This window comes from Oryctolagus cuniculus, chromosome 6, assembly GCF_964237555.1.
Source record: "Oryctolagus cuniculus chromosome 6, mOryCun1.1, whole genome shotgun sequence".
Taxonomy (NCBI): domain Eukaryota; kingdom Metazoa; phylum Chordata; class Mammalia; order Lagomorpha; family Leporidae; genus Oryctolagus; species Oryctolagus cuniculus.
This window is the reverse complement of record NC_091437.1, coordinates 69,053,206-69,078,877: the sequence shown is the minus strand read 5'-3', so window position 1 is coordinate 69,078,877 and position 25,672 is coordinate 69,053,206. Positions and strand designations below refer to the sequence as shown.

The window sequence follows — 25,672 nt, the reverse complement described above, 5'->3', positions numbered from 1 at the left end:
TGTCAACTAAATAAATATAAATAAATACATAAAACTTTTTACAAAATCAAGCGTGGAAAAAAAAAACTCTGAGGAAAACATGAAATGCAAGATCAAGGAGCACCATCAGCAAAGAAGTGAACACATTCCTAGAATGATGGGGAACAGAAACCCCAGGGTGACAACATCCACAAAGAGAAAAGCATCTTGAATCCACATTGGAGCAACTAGGAGGTGGTAGGGAAACATTCACCAAGAAAATGAAACTGAGAGAAAGTCTGTTAAGTATAGAAATGTTTATGAGACTGTAAGACAATGAAGAAATATGAGGATTCTATGAATGTTCAGCAAAATGACCTAAGAAAGGGTCAATATGGGGAGCAGGTGTTTCACGCATTGGTCAAGATGCCACTTGGGGATGCATACACCCCAGGGCAGAGGGCATGGGTTTGAGTCCTGGCTCCAATTCAGATTCCACCTTCTTGCTCATGTGCACCCAGAGAGGTGGTCAGAGAAGCCTCAAGTACCTGGAGCCCTGGCACACGAGTGCTAGACCCAAATGCAGTTTCAGGCTCCTGGATTCAGCCTGACCCAGCCCTTGGCTGCTGTGAGCATTCAGGGAATGAACCCAGCAGATGGACAATCTCTGGGCCCCACTGCCTTTCACACCAATACGTTTTTTTAAAAAATCCAAGTAACACAACTCATTGTTCAAGAGCATCATGATAATTAGCACTGGTCTTGATGATCAAGAGTCCTTATGGAATTACAATGATGTAAATGCTGCATACTCAACTAAGCAAACCCTGACATATCTGTACTAGGGCCCTGGAGGGACAACCAAAGTTCATTGCCTAGTTGGCAGTGGAGAGTCAGGGGGGAGAGAGCTCCATATTTCCCCATGTTGAGAAGCACAGCACCAGCATGTGAGTTAAGGACCAAGGTGTGGAGCTCAAAAGAAAGCTCTGAGAGTGAAAAGGACGATCCCTGAGAAGGAACGGTGGGAGAAACACCAAAAGGCCTTGATGAACATATGTTATAAAAGAATAGGAGTTTCTGAAACGATCCATTCTTACCTTAGCAAACTCAGAGAGCCTGTCATCACTCGTCAAAGACTGCCGACTTGCACAAGAAGCACAGTCTGAGGGACCCACGGCACCCTTGCCATCTTCAAGTTTGTTACATTCACCAGCACCTTCCCTGTCCCTGTCGAGCTCCCAGTCAGGGAAATGCAATTCACCTAAAAAGGCACAAGTTGCAACTTACTTCATTTCAAATCATTAAATGGTTTACAACTATTTGTATTCTCAGTAGATAGTATATCCCTGTTCCTGAATAAAGGTTAAAACTACATTCAGACAGTGAAAAAGTTATCCCTGGCCTCTTTTCTAGTCACTTGGTTTCTCGCATCTCTTAACCCCACCCAATCAAAGTTAACCACATTTGTTAGCTCTTGGATACCCTTGCCGAGTCTCCATTGCCTGTGCAAGTAACTAGCTAACTGTGCATGTTGTATTTACCTCCTTTCGTACAAACCATGATCTTTTTCACTTCACATCATTAAGGTGATTGTCCTTACCACTAAACAGGGAATGCCCTCAGTCCCAAATGTCCTTGTAAAAGGAGGATATTTTCAGCTCAGAAGACCCAGCAGATATCAAAGGAAATAACTCAGCCAAGTGCAAAAGAAAAAAGAATATTGGCCATCTTCTAGAGAGGCTGTCTCTACAAACCTAACTTGTTCATATTAAGCGTAAGTCGCTAATAGGAACGGTGAGGATGAAAAGTTCCCAGCTTACTTTGAGTGCATTAAGATGTCTAAATAGTCTAGTTAAGCTATCTCTTTTAAGATTTGGAAAAGTACATGATTTCTACAATTCTTGTCTGTGTCTATCAACTGGGGTGTGTCCTTCAGGGGATGCCTCACCTCAGAAGACCTCTTTGGGAGTGTCCACGGGGACTGATGCTGTCACTGTAATGTACTGGGGAGACGTTGGAGAAACTCTAAAACTTTCTGCAACACACAGGAACGTCCTCCTCCTCACGACAGAGGTATCTTGACCCAAGCGATAACAGTGCCAAGACTGAGAAACCCTATTTTCAACTGTCTAAACCATGAGGCAACACAAACTACTCACAGCAAACAAAATTGGTGATAGTTACACTCCCATCACACATGCACTGTTCTAGTCTTGTCCCAATAACCACAAGTTAGCCAGGCAGTAGTGTGGGTGTAGCATTCGGTAGGAGTTCAGAGAACTGGCTTTGAACTCAAGGGGATCTAACAATGAACCCCAACAGAGTTTACACATCCAAACTCAAGTTGTTACCAATAATACCAGTCCTAGCTCTTAGTCGTTACTGTAAGAAACATTACATCAGAAAGCATTTCGAAAGGCTTGGCACAGAGGCTAAGCCTCACAAAAACATCAAAACCTATAATAACTTTGAGAATGAATTCTTCGCCCAATAATGAATCCAATATGGAACAAAACCTGACTTTCTGACAACATTAGAAACTTACCATCACTGGCCCCATCTTCTAGACCCAAAATATCCCCGTTCCAAAGCCTCTACATTCTAGAACCGTGTCCATTATCCCTATGTGATTCAGAGTGTGTCTTCACTTCATTTGACACATCACTTCCATTGGAACTCCAAGTTACGTCAGTCAACACACTGTTACTCTTCGAAGTGAGAGTTTCTGACAATGAAAAAAGAAAACACATCAGTATGTCAGCCACTGTGGTCATTTATCTAAAGGAAATTGTAAGCATGCTACTTGCCACAATCACAAAGATACAAAACTCTGACAATACTGAAAGCAATGTCTTATGTCCAATCCTCTTGCCTCAAGTTTGAAGAACAACCTAAGATTCTTTGAGTTAAGGCCAAGTTACAACAAGAAAAAAAGGAGAACTGGCTGAGATAGATTATCAATTGATAGTAGAAATGAAAGATCTCCGTGAGTGAGATCCCAGGGGAAAGAAGGAGCCATCCAAGAAGGAGGTACCTTCTTTCTCTGAATGCTGGAGAGAAATTCCGCTTGAAGGATGGCCTTATCTAAACAAGGGCAGAGTTTGTGAACTCAAGAGGCATCCATACCCTTAGCAGCTCGTCACAAGAGCCTCGGCTGATCACTGACATCATAAATAAGAGTGTCAATTGTTAAATCAACAACAGAAGTCACTGTGCACTTGCTCCTCCTGTAGGACCTCTGTCCTTAACGTGGTGTACTATGAGAATTCACGGTAACACTAGCCTTCAAACATTACTTTCCACTTTGCATGTCAGTGTGGGTGCAAGCTGTGAAAATCTTTACTGAGTATAGAGTTGGTCTCTATATAAAGATAATTAAAAATGAATCTTCATGAAGAATGGGATGCGAGAGGGAGTAGGGGGTGGGGTGGTTTGGGGGTGGGAGGGCAGGTAGGTGGGAAGAACAGCTACAATCTGAAAGCTGTACTTATGTAATTTATCTAGTAAATAAAAGCTTTCTATAAAAATAGATACTAGATATTAATAAATAGAGCACAGATATAATAACAATAATAATAACAATAATAATAATAGAAAGAATCAAAACAGACTGAATGCTCCAACATGGGAAGTATTGCATATAGCAGCCTCCCAGAATGACAATGACCTCAAATAACACCCTGGCTCAGAATCAACCCTGAAGACATTCTGATGTGGCTAAAACACCTATGAGAGCATGTCAGGCATGGGAAGACAAAACACTGTGGCACACAGGGTTCCCCATGAAGCACTTCTGTGGGTAGACCCCAAGAGAAAGAAGTGGTCATCCACAAAGGATACACTTTATTCAGAAGGCACAAAAGAACTTCCTCTTCCCCGTGGCCCTGTCTAAATATGGAAGGAGTCAGTGGATTCCACAGGCTTCCACAGCTGAGGCAGCTCAGGTCAAGATCCTCAGGTGTTCGCTGATGTGCTAATTCTGAAATTCTCAGCAGGGGTCACTGTGCACTGACTTCCCATGCAGGACCTCTCTGCTCAAAGAGTTGAGGTATGTGAGTTAACAGTACCACTTGGTCACAAAGATCTACCACACTTTCACGTGAATGACACCATCTATGGATTATAAGCTAGAAGAATGTCTCATGCTCGCAAAAGTCACACCGCCCTTGGGTTCTTCTCCAAAGTTAACTCACTCCACCGCAACAGATACTATAGACATACGTAAGTCAAATCTCAGAAAGCCTTACTTTCATTGAATTCAAAAGCACTTTCATCTCTTGTTTGTTGTAAAAACAAGCCTGCCGGTGTTCTAGTGCATAGTAGGGTAATAATACTTCACCAAACATACAGTCTTTTCTCAAAAGCTAGAAGAAAGACTTCTGAATGTACATACTACAAAGAAACCTTGAATAGGGAAGCGGTGGATGCGGATAACCTAATATGATCATTTAAATGTATGCATGTAGGGCAATATTACATTATACCACATCAATATGTACAGCTACTCTTTGTCAACAAATAGAGAAACACATCAAAAAGGAAATACATCATTGTTCAGTGAAATGCATCTCCAAATGCTCACTCTTTTTCATAGAAGTATATGCCATTCCAAAGTTTCCAAATACGTATAGTATTCAGCCCGTCATGTTTTGTTAATAAGTTCTAGGTAAATTCTACTCCTGTCAGAGAAGATGCCCCTAAAGGAGACAGAGGAGGAAGAGAGGTGGGAGGGCTGCTGTGAAGTTAGGTATGGTGGGAGAATCACTATGTTCCGAAAGCCGTGTTTAGGAAATGCATCAAGTTGGTATAGCTTCCATAAAAGGTGTCTGGGAAAAACTGGAAATAAAATAATCCAGGATTCCATGGCTGGCTGTGCACTGTGTAGAGAAAATCAGTGTCTACAGGGGCTCTTTGCTGTACACCCAGGGCAACGCTCTTTCCGTCTTTTCTCTAGAAGATCCCACTTGGGAAGAAATTATGGACATCTAGTAGTCTATTTTCCTGTCTCGTCTAGTAGTAGAGGGTGCACTGCGCTCCCAACAAATCCAAGGCTGATGCTTGCTTTTGTGGAGTGGGAAGTAAGGGTGTGACAGTCAAGGGATACTCTTAACAAAAGAAACATGGGTTGAGAAGAAATTTAGCCTAATGGCTTAGATGCTTTGATGGTGAGTTCCGATGCCCATTTCTCATATCAGAGTACCTGGTTTTGATACTCATCTCTGGAGCCTAACTCCAGTTTCTTACTAAAATACCTCTGGGGAAACAATGGTTCCTATAACAAGTTCCACGCTATTCACATGGGCGACCTGGGTGGAATTGCCAGTTCCCAGTTGCAGTCTGGCACATCTCAAGGCACTTGCAGGACTGGGAAGTGAATTAGCAGTTGGGAGCTCCTCTCCTCTCTCTCTGTCTCTGTTCCTTTATAATGTTAAGATGGGAAGCGTGGCAAAGGCCCTGCCAACTCGGAAACAAAATGCGTTAGTTATAAATGAAAAGGCTGTTATATTCAGCCACACACAAACCTTAATTCATGCATGGCAAACCAAGATAAAGGAAAAACAAATACCAACTAGGAAAGTGTAGTTGGTCTGCCTAGTATATCAAAACGAAAGAAACCTAACGTACACATTGTTCTTGGAAACGAGGGAGAAATGGCCAACATTCCAACAGAAAGATGGGCAAAGGACAAGGACAGCTGACAGGAAAAGGGACACAAGTGGCTTTTCTTCCAATGGAAAGAGCGCCACCTTTCTCCTGTGCAGGGCAATGCAAATAGAAACTGCACATCTCTCATTTGGCTACAATTCAAGTACTTGGCAGCATATATTGGAATAAGAAGACACTCCTCGAGGAGTGGTAATGAACATGCGAAACCATGCAACCTCTATCAAAGGGGAATCTAGCAATAGAGTTCTAAAGTAGATCTGCCATTTGCACTGGCACTGTCACTTCTGGGAGTTAACTCCACAAGTATAGGGGCATATGTGGTTTCTGTGTTTGTGTTGCTAACACTCAATGCCTGAGACTGGATAATCTGTGAAGACCAGAAATTTATAGTTCTCACACCTAGAGCGCCTGGGAAGTCCAACATCAGGGCATCAGCATGCTTTGTCTGATGAAGGTCTTACTATTGCATTGTCACATGGTGCAAGGCTGAAGGCAGAAGGGCCAGAGAGCAAATCAGCTGAACACCACATGGAGCCTGTTTGACAGGGACCTCAATCCCCGGTTTCAGTAAGGCCCAGCCACGACCGTTGTGGGTATTTGGAGAGTGAATTAGTGGATAGAGATTCTCTCTCTCTCCGTTACTTTGCTTGTGTCTGTCAATGTGTGTGTGTGTGTGTGTGTGTGTGTGTTGTGTGTGTTTCCACATCTCAAGAAAACTGAACGAAGAATCCATCAAAGCCAACCATTATTCTACAGTGAATACTCTAAAATAGACAAAATTCACAGTCTGCTCAGTTCTTTAGAGGTGGACTAAATGCTGATATCATTTAAAGATGATGGTCCTCTTTCTAGAACACAGAAGGAAACAAACTCACCCAAAGCCTAATGACCCTCATTGTATTTTTATTTTTTAATATCTTTCCTGATTTCCTTGGAAGATTTCTGGGTTCATATTTCATATTTCTTGATTTAGTATAGAAAGGTAGAGTGACAGCGAGGGAAAGACAGAGTAGTTTCCATTCCCTGGTTCACTTCCCAAATCCTGCAACAGCCAGGGCTGGCTGGACTAAGCCAAAGCCAGGAGCCAGCACTTCAATCTGGGTCTTGGAATTGTGTGGCATTTTGTCATCCGTTGGGGCATAGTCTGTTTCACAGTGCATCTGCAGGCTCTTCTATCAGAAGCACAGAGGAACAAGGACTCCAAAAGGGGATATGAATGCCCCTTGTGGTACTTTAATCACTGGACCAGATGCCCACCACAAGAGTGATGATTTATTCCAGTCGATGTCTGCTAAGTCCTTTGTATGAGAGCAAATTAGGAAAAGCAAGCAAAAGGAGAGAAGTCACTTTCCCAAAACTGGCTTAACGCACAGCATCACAATGTTCACCCACAACTTCACTTCAACAATGGCCAAGGGCAAGGACAGACATTTCTCCAAAGACGAACAGCACAAGAGCTATACTGAAAGGACACACTATTATTGGTCATTGGCCATCACAAATCAAGTCTGCAATGAGATAGATACCCCTTCCAAACCACCTCGAGGCTATTCAAATAACCATGAACCTGCAGTTGCATTCTCAACGAGCTATCTAAAAGAACCGGAAACAAGTTTGAAAAATATTTACCCAGAAGACTTCACAGGATTCACACTAGCCAAAACACAACCACAGCTCCAGTGTCCATCAGTAGATGAATGAATAAACACAATATGGTCTACTCGTATGATGGAATTCAGCATGAAGTAGAATACAAGTACTGATACGGGCTACCGCATAGGCAAAACTTGAAACCATGGTGCAAGTTGAGGGAATCCAGACACAGCAGAGAATAGTTTATAATGCTAGCTCTATGAAACATCTAGAGCATACTCACAGACCGAGAACTAATTGGCAGTTGCAATTGCTGGGGGAAGGGAGACTGGAAACTGGCTACTACTGGGTTTCGAGCTTGCTTTGCAGGTGATGTGATTCACTATTAGATGGTGGCCGAGGCGGTGGTGGGCAGGACTAAAGCTCTCAATAAACTTGCATACAGCCTTTTGGGAAAATTTTTCTGACTGCACCCACCAGTGAACTAGGGCCTCTCTGCTGCTATAGATTGGCTGGTCAAATTATTTTACTGTTTGAAAGGCAGAGTGCCAGAGAGACAGGCAGGGAGGAGGGAGACAGGGAGGTTGATCCAGTGAAACACACGAAAACCCCTTCAGCTGAAACCCCACAGTATCCACTGTGAACCAGACATGTCCTGTCCCCACAGCAAGTAGGAACAAAGTACAGCAGGTGGTATTGAACACACAGCAGGCCATCAGTACCTTTAGAGCACACCGCAAGTTGGGGGTGCACAGGATGTGTAGAAAATCACTCTCTAGGCATGACTGGTAGAAAGGGATACTTTGGTGACTTCAGTGGAAGAACATCTACCAGAGTTGACCAGGATTTCCTTCTCAAGAATTCTAGGTCTTGAATCCTCCCCCAGAGAATTATCAAAAGCGATGCATGAGAATCTACAAATTCGGTAAGACGATCAGGTTTCTCACAAGAAACTTTACAGGCCTGAAGCGTGTGAAAGCTTATCTTCACATAACTGAAGGAATAAACTTCCAACCAAAATGACATCTTCTTATGGACAAGTTAAGGGACAGCATCAGCATTAGACCTGCCTGACAGGGAAGCTCTATTGCCCTCTCCTGGAAGCAAATCGACACTACATGGCAGCAACACAGAACAACCAAAAAGTGGCAAAGCGCCCCAGGGTAAGAGAAAAGGAAAAGACACATACAGGATCTTCACTACCGCCATGGAATAGAAATCACTTTTACAACTTGGAATGAAATTTAAAGTAAAATCACAGAACTTGCAATGACTATACGGATCTCATGTGTATTTTGTAGCAAGTCATTTGGAACTACATTGCTTCTATGTGGATGAAGTGGAAGTCTAAACTAAATGTTTATAGGTGTGAATAGTTTATAGATTCCCATTGCAATGTGTCAGTAGATACCTGTAGATGATGCACAAAAGAAAATGAGAGATAAGAAGTCATTAGGAGGGGCTGGCACTGTAGTGTAGTAGGTTAAGCGCCCGCCTGCATCAATGGCATCGCATATGGGCACCAGTTTGAGGCCCGGCTGCTCCACTGCCTATCCAGCTCCCTGCTAATGGCCTGGGAAAGACGTACAGCCTGGAAAGACAGTCAGTGATGATTCAAATCCTTGGGTTCCTGCCACACAGGTTGTTGACCCAAATGGAGTCTGAGGCACTTTATTTGACTTAAGTTTTGGGGGACTGAACCAGCAGATGGAAAATCTCTGTGTCCCTGCCTTTCAAACAAATACATAGGAATTTCAGGCATGGAAAGCCAAGACACTCTGGCAAAAAGATCTCTGTGAGTGAGATCCCAGTGGAAAGAACAGGTCTTCAAAGAGGGAGGTGCCTTTCTCTGAAGGGAGGAGAGAACCTCCACTTTGACTATGACCTTGTCTAAACAAGATAAGAGTCGGAGAACTCAAGGGGCTTCCATAGCCTTGGAAACTCATGACTGGTGCATAGGGAGATTACTGATACCATAAACAGGAGTGTCAATTTGTAAAGTCAACAACAGGAGTCACTGTGCACTTACTCCTCATGTAGGATCTCTGTCCTTAATGTGCTGTACACTGAGGCTTAATGCTATAACGAGTACTCAAACAGTATATTTCACTTTGTGTTTCTATGGGGGTGCAAACTGTTGAAATCTTTACTTAATGTACACTAAACTGATCTTCTGTTAAAAAAAAAAAAAAAAGAAAAGAAACTATCAATTCCCAACTTGACTCTCACTGGGATTAAACATGACAATAGGTCTGATCTGATTTCATCATCATTTAAAAAAAAATCATCTATTATTTTTCACTTTATGTTTCTGTGTGGGAACAAACTGTTGAAATCCTTACTTAAGGTATACTAAGCTGATCTTCTGTATACTAAGATAATCGAAAATGAATCTTGATGTGAATGGAAGGGGAGAGGGAGTGGGAAAGGGGAGGGTTGTGGGTGGGAGGGACGGTATGGGGGGGAAAGCCATTGTAACCCATGAGACGTACTTTGGAAATTTATATTCATTAAATAAAAGATAAAAAAAAAAAAAAAAAAATCCTTGGGTTCCTGCCACACAGGTTGTTGACCCAAATGGAGTCTGAGGCACTTTATTTGACTTAAGTTTTGGGGGACTGAACCAGCAGATGGAAAATCTCTGTGTCCCTGCCTTTCAAACAAATACATAGGAATTCTTTGAAAACAGAAAGCGCAATGGATGGCATGGCGACATCATAGGTCAAGGCACCTCCTGCAGTGCTGGCATCCCGTATGGGTGCAGGTCTGAGTCCCGGCTGCTCCTCTCCTGATCCAGCTCTCTACTGGGCCCAGGGAAAGCAGTGGATGATGGCCCAAATGCTTGGGCTCTGGCACCCGGTTGGGAGACCCAGAGCAGGCTCCTGGCTGCTGGAATTGCATCGGCACAGCTCCAATCATTGCGGCCATCTAGGGACTGAATCAAGGGATGGAAGAACTCTATTATCTATCTATCTATCTATCTATCTATTTATCTACCTAACTACCTACCTACGTACCTACCTACCTATCTATCTCTGTCTGTCTTCTTCTGCCTCCCTGTAACACTGACTTGAAATTAAATAAATAAATCTTACAAATGTACCCAAATGACTCCTGGCCTCGTTCATGACTTTCTTAATTCCCCAGTCTTATCGCTTGAAGCAGGGAGGACTAGGGCTCTTCCTATTGCTTGGAGGACATGGAAAAGAAAGCAGCTCACCCAAAACTCTAGGGATTACAAGCTAAGTCTAATGCCAAGTCCCTCACTTGACTCCCTAGCGAGGAAAATGATTTCGCCCATGTCCTCTGAGATTCTTTCATAAAACACCAAGCAAACCAGACCTGGAAGGAGTCTATTTCCTCAGGCATCCTTAGTATTGCACTCTTCTAAAGAGGCTGGACAATTTGAATGAGCTCATACCTATTTTCAAATGGATGCCACTCTCTGTGGTCAGAATGAAGCTTCCTAGCCAGTATTTGATCCCCAGCCCTAGTGATTTTCTGTGAGGTCTTTTGCTCTATCGATAAGGTGGCCTGTTTCTGGGGCCCTGCATGCTGAAGATGGGAGATCTGATGCCAATTTGGGGACATGGCTTTCAGGTGAGCTCTCTCACCTTCTCCTGGAGTTCTTGGACATGGCTGCTATCATAGCCAGAGACACTGAACCCGTATTCGGGGAAGATGCGCTTTAAGCTGTGACCTCAACATCTCCCGAAGGGGCAGGATCCACGACTCAAGATGCAGTTTAGAGTCTGTTGGGTCCCTAACCTTGGCTTTTCATGGGTCTCCATACCTTGCTTGTTTCTTAGGGGTTTTCCGAAGGAACATGCTAGAGTGTTTGGAAATGATACGAAAAGGAGGTTTGGGACCCAGCTGTCTGTCTGTCCGCAGGCTTAGGGCCCTGTCTACATTCAAGTCTCTTGAGGGAGCTGAGGAATGGCACTGTGTTTGTCTCCTTGTGTACAGTTAAGGGGATGATATTGTGGCAGCAGCCCAGAGGGGCCTTGGCATATCTTCTTAAGGGAAAGGCTCCACAGAATGGAACTTTGAAGATGTGACCTCACTTCCTTGGTGATAGAACTTACACTCTGATAGCAACAGTCCTTAGCGGCTCACTTGATGGGAGACGTTCAGGAGAAGACCATGTTCTCTCGTTGCTGCCAATCGTTGCCAGGCTCTGGCCTTTTCCGGCGCTTGAGACATTGGCTCCGCTCTCACACGGGGTGTCTGTGGCCTCTTACTGCAAGGCCACCCCAGGGAACAGAACAGCCCAGGAGGCAGCCCCAGGTAGCGGAACAGTCCCGTCCTGGCAGGGGATCACCTGTGACCCCATCTGGGTCTTCTTTGCCCCTCCCTTCACCATGACAGTGGCAGAAGAAGAGGGGCTCTTGCTGCCCAGCAACACGATTCACGTGTTGGAGCCTCCTGTGTCTTGCGTGTTCATACCCTATTTTGTGGACAGCTGGTTGGGCAAGTGGGTGTTGGGGGACCTCCTCTTGTCTTCTGGAGACCTCTCTGGCTGCACAAGGGTACAGAGGCCCTTACTTTCCCGACCTGGGTAACAGAATGCCTCATGGGGGGAATTATTCTCTGTGGGGACAGCCAAGCACGACACTGATGCCTCCGGTCTGGGCTGCCACACACTCTCTTTGCAGAGCTCCACACTCGAGTCCACAGACAGAACACATGAGGAAGCCACAGGCATCGTCAATGGACACGTGAGTCAGGCCAACAACGTGGTTAATGCTGGTGTGGAGTGAACGAGGGGCCCAGGAGTACCCACGTGTTGGGGCACGAGATGACCACGGTGTGCCTAGAACCACATCCTGAAGGGAGGAACGCCCCTGGCTTTTGGCCTCGTGATCTCCCACTCAGTGACTGACCCCCATCCCACTCTCAAAGAAATCTCAGCCCCTTGGCAACTGGGTGTTGGGAAACTCCCTGTTCACACAAGCATCGTGTGTGGCCATGGTGCTGAATGTTTGCCCACCTAGTCCAAGAATCCTGTGCAGTCCTTAGTCAGCTCCACTGCCTTCCAGGTCTTCTCCAAGCTTTAGGACTCAGTGATCCTACCAGGAAGGTTTTCCCACACAAAAGGGCAGAGGGTTCAACCAAAAGGGTGAAGATACCACACAGGACTGGTGCCTGGCCCCACCTGTTCTATTCCATGGGATGACATTGCCCCTGTGGCCACACTTGCATGGCTGCTGGGAAGCACTGGGATTCAGCTGCATTGCCACGGCAGCGGTGCTGTAGGACACAGACTCACTGTCTCTCACGGAGCACAGTCAGCTAGGCTGCTCAAAGCACAGGAGCCCAGGTTGGGCAGCTCTCCCAACAGGAGTCGCTTGTTCCCATTTCTGGTGGCTGCATGTCAGGGCATGGCCAAGGTGATTTCTCAGGAGGGCTCATTGCCATCTCCATCCCCAGTTTCATTTCCTATGCTCCCCTGGGCTTCTCTGTGCCCCTGTCGCATCTGCCAATGAGCACAGCAAGGTAATGGGATGGGGCCCACGCCATTTCTGGGGGTAAGGTCAATCACCTCCTTGCGGACTACTGGCCCAACTGCAGCAGTCACACTCAAGTGCTCTGGTGTCAGAACAACCCCACGTGTGTGTTGGGGATGGGGGCCACAATTTGGCTCTGAAAAGGCAGTGATGCCCTGCTGAGGACAAACTCCAAGGACCAGGCTGGCTGGGGACTGGCTCTACACATGTGTCGTTGTAATGCCTCAAGTCAGGTCACTTGGCAGAACGCCTGTGGTCATTACGCCACAGGCAGACACCTCTGACTATGGCTCTTTTCAGGATCTAGCCTCCCCTGGGGCTTCATATCCTACTCCGCCCACTTGTTTCCATTCTGCAGTCTGGTGGCAAAGCAAATCACACAGTTGCCCTCATTTCTAGCTCCCCCAAGGGGCACGGAATCATCTTTCACTGCTGGCCCCCTCGCAGGACTTTCTCATCCCTCAGTCCCTGTTCAGCCTCTTGGCCCCAACTGGGGTTTTCTCCCAACCTGGGTGTCTGCTCCCCTGTGCTCCCTGGAACTGCCACTGACTCACGTCCTTTCTGGTCCTCCCTAGTATGGAAATGGGTCCATGCTCTACTTGGCAGAGGTCTGTGCCATGCGGACCCTACAGCCAGACACTAAAGAGATGCTGCTGGATGCCCTGGTCCCGGGCCCCCTGGGAAAAAGGATCTGCTACTTCAACACCTTCCTGTGTACATACAGCGACTTCTCCACCATTCCGTATTACTTAGACCAGATATTCGACAGGTGGGTAGCTGCCTTTCAGCACTGCGGTGATGCAGAGATGAATCTTACATGTTTTAGATGACCTAAGCGACTTAAGACATGGCGGGCATGGAACGGGTGCCTTTCTCTGTGGACAGGGCTACTGGCACACTGCGTCACACCTCTTGATTTCCTTTCTCTGCACCCTCACGAACCAATGTCTCTACTCAGGTGGGAACCGGCCATGTGCCTCTATGGTTGGAAAACCTCCCAGATGGTGATCCTGCTTTCCCCTTTTTCAAGAATCAGAAATGTTTTCTTTCACAGGCAGAGTTAGACTGAGAGAAAGAGAGAATGCGTCCTTCTATCTGCTGGGTCACTCCCCAAATGGCTGCAAAAAGCAGGGCTCTGGGAAGCCGGGCTGAGGAGCCTGAAGCTATATCTGGGCCCCGTCAGGGGTGCCAGGGGTCCAACTACTTAGGCCATCATCCGGCACTTCCCCAGGCTCATTAGCAGGGAGCTGGACACCAAGGACCACAGCCAAGACTTGAACTGGCCAACCCTGATATGGCTTGCCAGCATCACATGTGGGCAGGGGCATTGGAAGCTGCTATGCCTTCGTACCGGCCACATTTCCTACTTGTTCCAGCTGCTCCTGTCCTCGATATATGCACAGAACAGCTGCCCTCAGGGTTCGTAGCAGTTGCCCAGACCCCTCATCGACCTGGCAGGTCTACAAGGAATCATTCACTCTACACATATATGGGAAGCCCTTCCCTTGTGCACTTTTCCAGACACTTGCCACAAATCCAGTGAACAAAGCATCCAAGGGCCTCACAGTTGTGGGGAATCCGACCCTCACAGCCGAGATCCTATACAAGTCCTGTCCTGCAGCGGCAGAGCTGAGGCTTGCTGACCTCCTCTGGGAATAGCTGCAACGTCCCCTACTCTGATCACAAGGAGAACCCCATGTCCCACTAAGATGCGGGGAGATTGGGGTGCAGATGCGGCCTTCTGTCACTCGAAAGAATGGCAGGAAAATGAGGGCTGAGGCAAGGCAGAGGCAGACAGTAGGTGCAACTCCAACTTCTGGCCCCACCACATGCAAAGGAAGTGCTGAAGAGCAGTGCTATGGATAGGAGCAGACACGTTCTGCAGAGGAGCGGGCATGTTGGGGCTCACAGACAACACCCACATAGCCATGCCCAGGGCAGTTGCTTCCAGCTTTGCCTACCCTCCCTGACCACCCAACCCAACCCACCATCCCAGGAGCAACCTACTCCCAAGTCTGCTCAGAGCCAGAGCCTAGGGGCCTCCACCTGAGAAAACCATGGGAATGAATGGGAAGGCACTGAAAGGAACATGAGAAGGAAGCCATCCAAAGGAAAGCTACTGCCGGCAATGCCAGAATCCCTTGTGGGTGTTGGTTGGTGTCCCTGTTGTTGCAGTCCAGATTCAGGACCCTGCTCGGGGGTCTGGGAAAACCAGGGGAACATGGTCCAAGCATTTGGACCTCTGCCACCCATGTGGGAGACCTGGATGGAGCTCCTCACTCCCCGCATGAGCCTGGCCCAGTGCTGTCCACTGCCCATCCGGGGAGTCAAGCAGTGGATGCAAGACCTCTGCCCCGGTGTGTGTCTCTCCCTCTCTCTCTGCAACTCTTGGGATTCACAGTCAAGAAATCGCCTTGGAAAACAGCAAAGCATGGCATTGTCTTTAAGAAGCTAGAGTTCACCGGCAGGCTCCGTGCCCCACCCCACACAGGGAGTCCTGGAAGGGCAGCAAGCAGGGTAAGGTCAAGTCTGACTCTGCTGCCCACTCTCCTTCCCCAGGAACATGGCTTCCTGTTTGCAAAGCTGCAAAGCCAAGTACAAGGCCGAATTCTGTGATCGCACGGATCTCCCGCTTCTAAAGATGAAGGTCGGATCCAAGCAGGTCCGCTTGCCCAGAGGAGACCTGCAGACCCATGCGTGCTTTCTGCGTGTCAGGATGGCCTACCCAAATCCCACACAGGCAGAAGCAGTCGGTAAGATGCACTGCACTCCGTGAGATTCTCTCGGTGGGCTTTGGGGCTAGAGCCCCTTTAGAGGCAATGGGATCGCTACTGGCTTTGGAGAGACCATTGGAAAGTGCTTGATGTTGCTGACCCTTTCTCTTCTCCCAGCTCCTGCTCTATTTGCCAGGCTGCAGTCATGCCAAACACTGGCTTTAGAGCCAGATCCCCCACTGCTCACAGAGCTAGAACCTCTTCTGGAGACAGGATCCATTTCAAAACTGAGGCTGCCACCATGCGCAGAATCAGCACCAAAGACAACTACCAAAGTCTCCTGCGCATGTCCGGGACCTGCAAACAACCAGCCTCGCAAGATGGCTAGCATCACCACATTCCCCGCCAAGCTGCTGGCGGAACAGTTCACACTGATGGACGCGGTGAGCAGCGGGCTTGTCTCGGCAGGGCCAGGCCCGAACACCCCTTTGGCACCAGCCTCCCCACAGCTGCCCCGACCAGAATCCAGTGGCCTGGCTGCAGTTCAGGCTTCAGGTCCCACCACCTATGTGACTGGACCAATGTCTTCACTCCCAAGGCTGCCTTTCTCCCATGGCTGGCAGAGAGGGCACCCAAACCACACCAGCTGCACAGTGACTCTCCAGATCAACTGACATGGGCCTGGCAGAAAGTAGGGCTGGATCTGACCCACAGGGTACTGGACGGGCCTAGGTGGAGGGCATCCAGGTCCACCCACTGCCTTCCCATCTGCCTGCGATGCCACAGCTGTCCTGGGTCCTAGCACACATATCCATATCAAACAGCAAGCACCTTGTTGGAGTTGCCACAGGGAGCAGCACTGGCACAGGGACAAGGACTCCAGGGCAGATGCTGTGAGAGCAGAAGGATGAGATACTGGGTGGGATGCCTGGGAGCACACACCTCTGTCTCTTTCCTCAAGGCTTGGGAGGGTTGGGATCTGGGCTGGCAGGAGCGAGGCGACCTCAGTGGCAGAACACATAGCCCAGCTGCTCCCACGTTGGGGAGCTGCATGCCAAACTACCTGAGCTGCAGCTTCGAGCACTGTCACTTGCCGGGGTGGCTGGGCTTCACTGCATTCGAGCTAGGCTGGCTGTGCCCATGGGATACCCTCTTGCCCCCAGGAGCTCTTCCAGAATGTGGTCCCCTATCAGTGCCACAGCTCCATCCGGATCCAGCAGAACAAGGAGGTCAATGCGCAGCTGCCCCCTACTGTTCTCGCTGTCATCATCCACTACCACCACGTGGCCCATTGTGTTACTACCACGTGCTTGGGGGACCCCAGCATGAAGGCAGAGGACAGGGCCCGCGTGGTGGAACACTGGATCAAGGTGGCCAAGGTAAGCTGAGGCTGTCCCAGGGGCTCCCTCTCTGCACGGCAGGGACGTGCCACTTTGCTTCCTCAGCTCTCAGGTGTACAGTCTGTGGTCACAGATCCTGCCCAATCCCTGGGCTCTTGGGATCCACGAGGTGGCCTGATCTCACTCACTTGTCCCAGAACTACATGCTCACTTCCCGCCTAGGCCCCTGACATGGGTTGAAACCAATCTAGCCCATGTGAGCGTGGCTCAAGGGGGTCCCATCACTGACCTGCTCTGGCTCCCTGGCCAACTCTCTGATGCATGAGGGGGATGTCAGCACAGCTGGCTGAGCCTGGCTCAGGTGGGGCTCCAAGCCACCTACCTGCCATTCATCCGCTCCCTGCCCTAGGAGTGCCTGGCTCTCCGGAACTACTGCTCGGTCCACACCATCCTCTGCGCTCTGCAGAGCCACCCGGTACGCCAGCTGAAAACAACGTGGGGAGAAGTCTCCAGGTGGGTGTGCATCCCTCAAAGCACCTGGTGGACCCGGGACTACCCTCGGGCCTAAGCACTAATCCTCCAAGACTCACAGAGGCTGGTATCCTGGGACACAGGGAGAGGCGTGGACTGCCGGGAGCAGGGGTGGGGAGCACCATCTTTCAGCAGCCCTGGGACATGAGGACTGGGTTTCTGCCTCAGGATGACATTTCCATTAGTCAGGCACATGTGGCTTCCAAACTACATACTTGTGCCTGTGCACCACGCAGCACTGGACCTGCCTGGGCACTCCAACTCTGTAAACACTCACTCACACACACACACACACACACACATACACACACACAATCAAAACAGAAGATACTACCAGGCAGGGTGGATCCTCTGATCTTTGTTCTTAAACCAAAGGGGTTTGATCCACCACCTCACCATTCCATCCAAATATCTCCTGGTTTTCCCCTCACAACAGAAAAAGTGCCAGGAAATTTCAGCGTCTTTGCACACAGGACAAAAAAGTCAACAGAGATGTGCCCATGAAGGTAAAGTGGGGGCTCAGGGACAGGGGTGAGGGCTTGGCAGGAGGGGAAGGGGTGTGGCTGTAAGGGCATCAGGGCAGAGGGGAGCTTTTGGTGTCACTGAAAGTGTGCTTGAAAAGAAAACCTGGGGTGTGCCTGCTAGGACAACAGGCCAAGAGAGGGCTGTGTTCACAGGTCGTGGGATGCAGTCGGGCTCAGAGGGCAATGGGAATGGGCTGCAGCAAGAGCAGCTTGGCTCTCAGAGGGGGCTGTGAGCACCCACAGGTCTCTGGCTCCCATGCTGTTCCTGCTTCCCCCAGGCTGTGAGGTGGATGCGGCAGCAAGGGCTTCCTTCCATCTGTGCTGGGGCCCTAGAGGTCCTTTGGAAACCAGGCCTGCTACAGGGTTCTCTGTTGCAGCCTTCCATGGGGAGGGCTGCCAAGCCTGCCCCACACATTGCACAGCTTGGGAATGCCAGGGGCTGAGCAGTCGAGTGGGATGCCAAGCATTGGGTCTTACTGGCTGCCCTGGGAGCAGAACTTCTGTCTTCTCGAGGAGAGAAGCAAGCAGCATGAGCCTGTCTCTCAGTCTGCACAGGGAGCCTCATGTGCATCCAGGGAGGCAGGGTATGGGGTGCTGGGCCTGGCTTCCTCTCAGGGACACGCTGAGGCACAGGTCAGTCAAAGGATACTTAGGGCAAGGGGGACCTGAGGTGGGAGGGGAGGCCAGCACCCTCTCCAGCTGAGGAGCAGGCACAGGGAGGCGTGGTCAATCCCCCAAAGCCACCTTCCCAGTGGGAGCTGCATGAATCCATACAGAGCACGTTGTGGGAGGAGGGGAGTGCAGGGTGGGCATTATACCAATGGAAGTGAGCCAGACATGCAGGGCTCAAGGTGGTTTGCACAAATGTGGGCCGGTCAGGAAAGGACTATCTCCCTGAACGTGACCCTGACCCTGGCAGATGGCGATCTGCAGGTTGCCCGCCCGGGAGCAGAACCCCCAGAGAACACAGATGCGGCAGCGGCTGCAGAAGAAGGCAAGTGTGCCTGGGGAGGGGGGGGCAGGGGCTCCTGTCTCCCACTGGGGGCCCATGTCAAGGGAGCAGGGCCTTCTGCCTCCCTTGTCTGCCCACGCCCATCACCACAGTAGCTGAGAGACCCCAGTTGAGAGACCAGAGCTGAGGGCCTGAGCTGAAGGGCTCCCAGCAGACTTGGGCCTGAGCTGGGGCTGGCACCCCACAAGCTGACTTGTTATCATGCCATCAGGGCTCCCAGGGTTGTCCGATTCTAGAGGCAGTTGGCTGGATGCAGGGAGAATTGGGAAAGGCACTTTAGGGGCGGGGAGCTTCCCAATGGGGAATGTGGCCAGGGCTCCAGCAGCTGGGGTGGAGTGCATCTCAGGGGCCGGGCCTTGGTGGCACCTGAGAACAGCTGCTCACCACCACCACCACCTCACGGCACAGGGAGCCGTCCCCTTCCTTGGCACTTTCATCATGTATCTGGATAGGCTGGACATCGCCATGAAGGACTTCGTAGATGTGAGTGAACTTGCCATGGGTGGGGCAGGCTCCAGGACCCTGAGGCTTGGGGGGAGGGTCCTGGGCTGAGCTCTCAGCCCCCAGCTCCTTGCTGCCCATGTCTCCGGAGGCCTCACAAGCTGTCCCAGGGAGGAGGGCTCACCTGCATATCCCCTCTGAGTGCGGGAGCCTGCAACCAGGTGCCCACCCCTGTCCCCCAACGGTTGAAGCTGGATAGCCAGAGTCCCTGACTGCAAAGCTGCACAAGGTCTTGGCTGAGCCTGCTCAGCCTCTGAGTTGGGTGGCACCCAAGGGAAGGAGAGAAATTGGGCCCCTGTGAGGTCAGGCAGCACCCACATGCCTCAGTGCACCCATCCATTCCCAGGCCTCACTTTCCCTGCCTGCCATCAGACATGGTGGGGACAGCAGTTCCCTGAGCCTCAGCCACCATGTCCCCTTCTGCAGAGCTAACAGCCTGTCCCAGGGACACCTTCTTTTCCTTCCTCTTACCCAGAGGGGAGGGCCAGGGGCTAGTCACAGGCCAGGGGCTGTTCTGATGGACTCTGCCTTCCAGGGAAAAAACAACATGCTGAAAATGACAAAGGTGAGCAGCTCTGCCCTATCTTCCAGGCACAGAGGGGATGGAGGGGTCAGAGATGCCCTGGGCAGAAAGCCCAGGCTCCAGCCCATGCGTGTCTGTCTGCTCTCTCCACTGGGATGGATACACACAGAAGGAGGAGAGCATCCCTAGGGAGGCTGTGGCTAAGGGACTGGAATCCAGGAGAACTTCCTTCCTGGGCGAGGGGCTGTGTGTATGCTACTCAGAAGACAGCTTGGAGCCTGGAAGGGATGGCCAGGGAAGGCTTCTCTAGCTAAAAGACCCAGAGGCCAGCCCCCTGCCCCTGCCACAGTCTGCCCCTCCAGCAGTCCCAGTGCAGGCCTGTCAGCATCCTCTCTGCCCCTCTTGCCCCAGGAGATAAAAGTTCTCCAAGAAATGCAGCGGCTCCAGGTGGCAGCCAGTCAATATACTTTGCTGCGCGACGCAGAGTTTGCACTGTGGTTCCAATCCATGGAGAGGCTCAGTGACACTAAGAGGTGAGTGCTGGGCAGGGATTGCGGGATGTCCAGGGTGGCAGATGGGGAAGGTTCTCCTGTTGTGCACTGAGGAGAGGGCTACCCATGGCTCCTTGGTCAGCAGAGGGCCTTACCCATGGGCAGTGCGGGGCTCCAGGACTGCGGCTGCAGGGCGGGCCCTGGAGGGAGCCTGAGATGAGCAAGAGTGCACTCATGGCTGCTTCTGTGTCCTGCAGCTACAACCTGTCCTGCCTACTCCAGCCCCTCTGCTAGAATGTCCACCTCATCCTCAAGGCCAAGAACATCAGGCCTTGGAGAACATCAGCATGACTGAGTCCCCCATGCAGGCAGAGAGTGGGGGCTGCAGAGTTCATCTGTGGGCTCGGGGACTGCACCGTGACACTCGCTCCGTTCCCCGCCGACCAAGCAACAACCCAGTGCCTGGGAGACTGGCCTCCCTCTCTCAGATGGGTGGTCACATCATCACCAATTTCACGGATTCCTCCTAGATTTTCCTATGTATATAGTTCACCATGATTAGTACCAGTTGGTTAGGCCTTTCATTAAAGTAGTATACATGGTAGACCATGAGTGTCCTTCTTCCTCTTTATCCCTTCCCTGCCCTGCTAATTAGAGACCATTCTCTAGATCCACAGACAAAGACATTCATGCAGATTCGAGAGGGGTGTGTCTCCCCATGCAAGGATGCCACACCATGAGTGCTCTTTCAGTTCTGAGGCTCCTACATGGAGCCCCATGCTGTCTCGTGGAGAGAGTCCCTCAGGGTCTGTTCTGAAGCGCAATTCATACATCCATCGGTATCTGGCGAGAACAACGCTCTCACTGCTTCTACACTTGCTCCCACGAGCTTTGGGAGTTTGCTGCTTAGGGCCCTTTAGGCTCAGATGGTGGTCCCCTCTATACAGTGTTTTCCAAATGATGTGTGTCACCAGTGACCAGCAAAATGTCCCAAGAACACAACTCAGCCCTAGTCACTAGAGAGAATTCCCTGTGAGATTCAGTGGGAAATGCACATAATAAAAGTGCACAATCTTGGGAAGCCAACACTGACAAAAATTTCATCGATGTATACATATATATACACAGAGATTTGTATGTATTCAGGTGAAGTATCCACCTGCAGCAAAGGCATCCCACATGGGTGCCCGTTTGAGTCCCAGCTGCTCTGCTTCCTACCCAGCTCCCTGCTAATGGCCAGGGAGAGACATACAGCCTGGGAGACAGGAAGTGATATTTCAAACACCTGGGTCCCTGCCCCGCAGGTTGGAGACACATGCTGCGTTGGAGACACTGTACTTGACTCAAGTATTTGGGGACCGAACCAGCAGCTGGAACATCTCTGTGTCTCTGCCTTCCAACCAATGAGTCAGAATTCTTTCAAACATGAAAGCACAGGGGCTGCCACTGTGGCATAGCAGGGAAAGGTGATGCCTACAGTGCCGACATCCCATGGGGCCGCCTGTTCGAGGCCCGGCTGCTCCTCTTCTGATCCAGTACTCTGCTATGGCCTGGGAAAGCAGTAGGGTTTGGCACAAATGGTTTGGCCCCTGCACACTTGTAGGCTTTCGATCGGCTCACTCCCAGCCATTGCAGCCATTTGCAGAGGGAACCTGCAGATTGGAGGTCGCTCTCTCACTCTCCCAGCCTCCCTGTAACTCTGCCTTTAATAAATATATCTTGAAAACAATTAAAATACAAATAATGTACTAAAGGAGTAACTTGAGCCAAGAAAACCAAAGATCGGTCTAGTGGTCATGGTAAAACACTACCACAGAAACCACAGGTGCTCTAAATATATGCCATGATCATGGGAAAGATATCTCATGTTCCTATTTAGACAAATGAACAGACATTGGACAATGTATGCCGAAACTGCGAAAATGTACAGTTTATACTGATATGGATTTGCCTTCTGGAAGCCTGGGATTCTAGGACAGGGTAGGAAGAGAGAACACCGAGTAGGAGCCCCAGTCAAAACCTGCCCATTGAATAGCTAGAGCTCTCCAAGAAGAGCACAACTTCCATAGCTTGTCCATGTTAGGTGAATCTACTGGGAGACGAGCATGGGGAATTGATGACACAGCTTCCTCTCCTTTCCCTATAGCCCTGAGATGCCTCTACACCACATCTCCAGTGTCCTACAGATGAGCAAACCTGGGGGTGGTCCTGGCGACACCTAGAACCCCACAGATCCAAAACACTTGACAAACGCTAAGCAGAAAAACATACCAAAGCACGTCCCAATTAACTGCTGAAAACCACTAGCAACACCAAAACCTTCAAAGATCAAAAATGAGAAGCTTCAGCCTGACTCACAAAATCCTTGAGCTGAAAGACAATGCATCAGTGCCTTCAGAACTTGGGAAAAACCATTTCCAACCTAAAAGTACATACATGTTTTCAATCCTACATTACAGGACAGTAAGATCAAAGCATAGTTAGAGATGCCAAGCATCAAAAACGCTTCTGTATGCCATTGCTCAGAACCTGCCAGAAGATGTGCTCCAGAAAATCAAGGGTGGAGGGGCCTGCACCCTAGCTCACTTGGTTATTCCTCTGCCTGCGGTGCCAGCTTCCCATATGTATGCTGGGTTCTAGTCCCGGTTGCCCTCTTCCAGTCCAGCTCTCTGCTGTGGCCCGGGAGGGCAGTGAAGAATGGCCCAAGTGCTTGGGCCCTGCACCCGCATGGGAGACCTGGAAGAAGCACCTGGCTCCTGGCTTCAGATCAGCACAGCGCAGGCCATGGGGGCCATTTGGGGAGTGAACCAACAGAAGGAAGACCTTTCTCTCTGTCTCTGTCTCTCTCACTGTCGATAACTCTACCTGTCAACTAAATAAATATAAATAAATACATAAAACTTTTTACAAAATCAAGCGTGGAAAAAAAAACTCTGAGGAAAACATGAAATGCAAGATCAAGGAGCACCATCAGCAAAGAAGTGAACACATTCCTAGAATGATGGGGAACAGAAACCCCAGGGTGACAACATCCACAAAGAGAAAAGCATCTTGAATCCACATTGGAGCAACTAGGAGGTGGTAGGGAAACATTCACCAAGAAAATGAAACTGAGAGAAAGTCTGTTAAGTATAGAAATGTTTATGAGACTGTAAGACAATGAAGAAATATGAGGATTCTATGAATGTTCAGCAAAATGACCTAAGAAAGGGTCAATATGGGGAGCAGGTGTTTCACGCATTGGTCAAGATGCCACTTGGGGATGCATACACCCCAGGGCAGAGGGCATGGGTTTGAGTCCTGGCTCCAATTCAGATTCCACCTTCTTGCTCATGTGCACCCAGAGAGGTGGTCAGAGAAGCCTCAAGTACCTGGAGCCCTGGCACATGAGTGCTAGACCCAAATGCAGTTTCAGGCTCCTGGATTCAGCCTGACCCAGCCCTTGGCTGCTGTGAGCATTCAGGGAATGAACCCAGCAGATGGACAATCTCTGGGCCCCACTGTCTTTCACACCAATACGTTTTTTTAAAAAATCCAAGTAACACAACTCATTGTTCAAGAGCATCATGATAATTAGCACTGGTCTTGATGATCAAGAGTCCTTATGGAATTACAATGATGTAAATGCTGCATACTCAACTAAGCAAACCCTGACATATCTGTACTAGGGCCCTGGAGGGACAACCAAAGTTCATTGCCTAGTTGGCAGTGGAGAGTCAGTGGGGAGAGAGCTCCATATTTCCCCATGTTGAGAAGCACAGCACCAGCATGTGAGTTAAGGACCAAGGTGTGGAGCTCAAAAGAAAGCTCTGAGAGTGAAAAGGATGATCCCTGAGAAGGAACGGTGGGAGAAACACCAAAAGGCCTTGATGAACATATGTTATAAAAGAATAGGAGTTTCTGAAACGATCCATTCTTACCTTAGCAAACTCAGAGAGCCTGTCATCACTCGTCAAAGACTGCCGACTTGCACAAGAAGCACAGTCTGAGGGACCCACGGCACCCTTGCCATCTTCAAGTTCGTTACATTCACCAGCACCTTCCCTGTCCCTGTCGAGCTCCCAGTCAGGGAAATGCAATTCACCTAAAAAGGCACAAGTTGCAACTTACTTCATTTCAAATCATTAAATGGTTTACAACTATTTGTATTCTCAGTAGTTAGTATAGCCCTGTTCCTGAATGAAGGTTAAAACTACATTCAGACAGTGAAAAAGTTATCCCTGGCCTCTTTTCTAGTCACTTGGTTTCTCGCATCTCGTAACCCCACCCAATCAAAGTTAACCACATTTGTTAGCTCTTGGATACCCTTGCCGAGTCTCCATTGCCTGTACAAGTAACTAGCTAACTGTGCATGTTGTATTTACCTCCTTTCGTACAAACCATGATCTTTTTCACTTCACATCATTAAGGTGATTGTCCTTACCACTAAACAGGGAATGCCCTCAGTCCCAAATGTCCTTGTAAAAGGAGGATATTTTCAGCTCAGAAGACCCAGCAGATATCAAAGGAAATAACTCAGCCAAGTGCAAAAGAAAAAAGAATATTGGCCATCTTCTAGAGAGGCTGTCTGTACAAACCTAACTTGTTCATATTAAGCATAAGTCGCTAATAGGAACGGTGAGGATGAAAAGTTACCAGCTTACTTTGAGTGCATTAAGATGTCTAAATAGTCTAGTTAAGCTATCTCTTTTAAGATTTGGAAAAGTACATGATTTCTACAATTCTTGTCTGTGTCTATCAACTGGGGTGTGTCCTTCAGGGGATGCCTCACCTCAGAAGACCTCTTTGGGAGTGTCCATGGGGACTGATGCTGTCACTGTAATGTACTGGGGAGACGTTGGAGAAACTCTAAAACTTTCTGCAACACACAGGAATGTCCACCTCCTCACGACAGAGGTATCTGGACCCAAGCGATAACAGTGCCAAGACTGAGAAACCCTATTTTCAACTGTCTAAACCATGAGGCAACACAAACTACTCACAGCAAACAAAACTGGTGAAAGTTACACTCCCATCACACATGCACTGTTCTAGTCTTGTCCCAATAACCACAAGTTAGCCAGGCAGTAGTGTGGGTGTAGCATTCGGTAGGAGTTCAGAGAACTGGCTTTGAACTCAAGGGGATCTAACAATGAACCCCAACAGAGTTTACACATCCAAACTCAAGTTGTTACCAATAATACCAGTCCTAGCTCTTAGTCGTTACTGTAAGAAACATTACATCAGAAAGCATTTCGAAAGGCTTGGCACAGAGGCTAAGCCTCACAAAAACATCAAAACCTATAATAACTTTGAGAATGAATTCTTCACC

The 25,672-nt window shown here is 49.1% G+C and overlaps 1 long non-coding RNA gene across 1 annotated transcript; it reads right to left on the bottom strand.

Moving 5' to 3' along the window:
* Positions 1-445: 445 nt before the first annotated feature.
* Positions 446-24,885, bottom strand: LOC138850064 (uncharacterized). The gene is made up of 3 exons (XR_011389455.1): positions 24,282-24,885; positions 2,504-2,683; positions 446-1,219 (listed from the first exon to the last, which is right to left on the bottom strand). It is a non-coding gene; the product is annotated as an uncharacterized lncRNA (long non-coding RNA).
* Between the last annotated feature and the right edge of the window lie 787 nt (positions 24,886-25,672).